The following is a 4,046-nucleotide window of genomic DNA, read 5'->3' as shown; positions in this document are numbered from 1 at the left end:
GGGGCGGCTCGGGATGTGGTTAGAATGCTCTAGGCTGGTCCAGCAGGGTCTAGAGGATGGCCCAAGGGTGGTTAGGTGCGAGTGGGGTCGTTGGTGGGAGGGTTAGGAGAGTCCTTGCGTGGCTAGAATTCTAGGAAGGGTGCGACTGGGGTTCATGCACAAGGGTGAGCTTCGCGCGTGGGCTAGAGCTGGTGCCTTGGTCCAGGGCGGTCCAGGTGGAGTCCAAGAGGGTTTGGTCAAGGTTAGGTATAGGGTGGCTCGATGGTTGCTCGATCAAAGCATGAGGGAACTCGAGCGGCTCTTGTTTAGGTGCGCAAAGGGCTGGTCTTGAGGCTGGGGACCGGTGCGCTGGGTTAGGATATGTCAGTGAGGGTCCAGGAGGCTCGAGTGAGGGTTTGGTCCATGATGGTTTGGTGGTGGCTCGATGAAATCGAGCCGTGGCTATAAATATATAGGCTAGGGTTCGGTTTTGAGGTTAGGTAAAGAAAGGGGTTCGAACCATGGTCCACGGGGGTCGTTTCATGAACAATGAGGGTAAATTAGGTTTGAAAAGTTCATGGTTAAAGTTTGGGATTAAAATATTGAAGTTCTAATTAATTCGGGAATTAAACGTTTCAATTAGAAATTAATGAATTGAATCGAAATCCTCGAGTTTACATTAAATAAAAATATTTGAAGTTGAATTTAAACATAAATAATTATTGGGATAGTCTCGAGTCCATAAAAGTGAGAAAAAGTAAAAATAGAGAATTTTAGTGTCCAAGGACAAAACGGTCATTTTACACCTGGGTAGTACAAAAAGAGTTGGCAGTGTCCCGAGGGATCATAACGCATGCTAAATGATATTTTAAAATATTTATCATGAAAATATGAGATTTTATGATTTATGGTAAAGCTGTGCAATTTTTACTGTTAAAAATGCTATTTTTCAAATATAGAAAAGATACAATATTTTATGATTAAAAAGAAAATAAAAAAATANTATATATGATTTTTTGGTAATATCGTGGGACTGTCTCACCGAGTGAAAAATAGTATTTTTTTGCAAAAAAAATAATTTTTCATTCGTAGGGTCGGATATTCCTATCACAAAATCGACCATATACAGAGTTTTTTTGTTTCTGTAAAATGGTTTGAAAATAGAAATTAATTGATACATCGTTGAAGAACTTAGAAGTAAAATAGATAGTGCTCACAATTTGTTCTTAGCTGCTTTAAATCAACTAAATAAAAGAATCATGTATGCCAAAATATTGAAACGAATTTTAAAAATTATTACACATGAATTTGACACTCTTGAAAATTATGCATTAAAAAACAAGAATCAATATTTTAAAAAAAATTCAAAGCAAAAATTACTGTGAATGAAAAAGTTTATGTATGAAATGATAGAATAATAGAAGTTTACGCTTTCTATCATTTTCTGTTTGAAAATAATTAAATGATCCATAGTAAAATCATATTAGAATTGATATACGTGACAGAACATGACTTTAGCTTGATAAATTTTCATTTAATTTAAACATGAGAAAAAGTGAAATTAAGAAGGAAACGATATGAACAGACGTACGTCTTTGTTAACGTTAAAACGTTTGCCTATCGTGAAGTGGTTCACTGGTTCATTCCATCAAGTTCCTTCCGTATTTATGGAAATCATCAATAATTCTTCGCTTTTTTCATGAAAATGATTTTTTGAAAATTTTCATGTATCAAGCTTTAAGCCTTATGAATAAATAAAGTTATCCTAAAGATTTGAACAATTACATAGTGAAACCTATCAAATGCTAACAAAGGTGATTGTTGGACCATCTTTGTGTTTGAATAAGTGTCCAGCAGGAGAACTCATTGCTTGGATCTTATCGACTCTTATGTTGCATACGATCTTTATTTTAATAATATTTTACGCTTTATACATTTTGGCATTTACTTTATCTGTTTACTCATGCAATCTGCATAAATAAAGACCTAAAATATATAATGATACAATGAGGTTGTACATATGATGAAGATTTCTAGTTTATTCAGCTAGTCTAAAATAAGAATAAATGTCGCTCAAACTCGAGACTAACATTTATAATGTTGTGTATCACGTTTAAATGATAAGGATATGGAGACATGCAATCATACATGATGACTTCAATTGTTATCATTTATCGAGTTGATGAATCCATGGTTATGGTTGTACACCATTAATTCATACGAGTCGGGACAACGTAGAGGTTGTACGTACTACTTTGACTCGTTTACCGGCTCTGGCGAGGTTGGCTGTACTATCGACATACGTATGAGCAAATGCATTGTAGTAGGGATTAACCGCTCACCTACAGGTGTTGATATCTAATGTGATCTGATGAGTTAATAATTCAAAGAATCTCTGGCCAGAGTATGAGTTATGTTTTAGGGTAAAGTGGTTCTATAGTTGCACTTACGATGTCACTATGACCATTGAAAGATACATCATATCATTATCATTCGGATGCAACTCTCGATGTACCAATTATTGCATATTTAATTGGGACTAGTAAAATATACACACATGTTGCATGTATTATTATTATTTAATAATTTGATGAAATAATACTAAACAATTAATACAAATTTATTTTCAATTTAGAAGAGTTATTCGATTTAAAAGAGAAATTTTGTTTAGATTTTTTTTCTATGTAAAATATGGAGTGACTTGAGTAGATTTTTAGTAGGATAAGAAAGGTAATTATGAAATTAAATATTTTGGTGTCCTATAAGGTTGTAAAGTTCAAAAGCCAGCTTACGTAAACCACATGTATGCAAATAAATTAAATTACATAATTATTTTATTTATTTGATTTTAAATGCTTACATGATTCATACAACATGATTAATGATCTAATTGCATGATTTTATGAAAACTGTAGATTTTACCGGAATATTCGATAATAGGCTGGAGAAAGAAGACCAGGGACGATCAAGATAAAATAAATATTTTTCAATAAATATATTCAAGTCTTATTAATATGATTAAATATTATTAAAGTTTTCTAAAAATGATAGAGTTCAAATTATTTTACGAGACGAGCTCGATTTTCTTCGGGAAGCCGATTTTGAGCAAACGAGGGACATTAAAATATCAAAATTATTATTTTCGAAAACTAAATTTTATAAATTTTTATTTTTCAATTAAATAGGTGTTATTAGGCCTAATTTACCTAGGATTAGTAGGCTCAATTGCTCCTAAACTCAAAGGCCAAAACCTAAGCCCATTAACATGCAAATTAAAATCTATAAAAAGGATTTTTAGGTCTTTTGAAGCTCATATCAGCCGAAATCTCACACTTCGCACACACCTAATTTTTGAAAATTTGGAGAGGAGAAAACAAGGAGTCTTCGTCGCCCATTCGTTCTTCTTCGCACCCCACGCCGACGATCGTATATTCGAGAGTTCTAAAACGCAAAGGCACGTTTTTAAATTTCTTTGACGCATCATTCAAACAATATTATGCATGTTTTATTTATTTTTGCATGAAAAATACGTATGCATGATTTGTTTAACGATAGGACAAATATTTTCAAAGTTTTGATGATTTTACGCTTGTTTGAAAAAATTTATGATTTTCAAGAGATTGGATGCCAACATAGGATGTTTTATGGATAGAACAAGGACGATTTAAGGTAGAAACGAGGGCTGGAGTAGAGCTTGTCTAGGAAGCACAAGCCTAGGGTTTTCTATGGTTTCCACGTGAATAACGATTTGGCTTGGTGCTAGGTTACGTGTGGCTCGGTCATGGCTTAATTGGTTAGGGGTTCGTGCTAGACGTGGTCAAGGGTTAGGAAGAGTCCTAGCCAAGGGCTGCCGAAGATAAGACCCCACAACCGCATGACCTCTTCCCATGCACGCATATGATCGTTCTCGGAGGGGGCAGCTCGTGATGTGGTTAGGATGGTCTAGGCTGGTCCAGCAGGGTCTAGAGGATGGCCCAAGGGAGGTTAGGTGCGAGTGGGGTCGTTGGTGGGAGGGTTAGAAGAGTCTTTGCGTGGCTAGAATTCTAGGAAGGGTGCGACTCGGGTTC

This window comes from Primulina huaijiensis, chromosome 3, assembly GCF_012295235.1.
Source record: "Primulina huaijiensis isolate GDHJ02 chromosome 3, ASM1229523v2, whole genome shotgun sequence".
NCBI classification, from domain to species: domain Eukaryota; kingdom Viridiplantae; phylum Streptophyta; class Magnoliopsida; order Lamiales; family Gesneriaceae; genus Primulina; species Primulina huaijiensis.
This window is presented reverse-complemented; position numbering follows the sequence as displayed.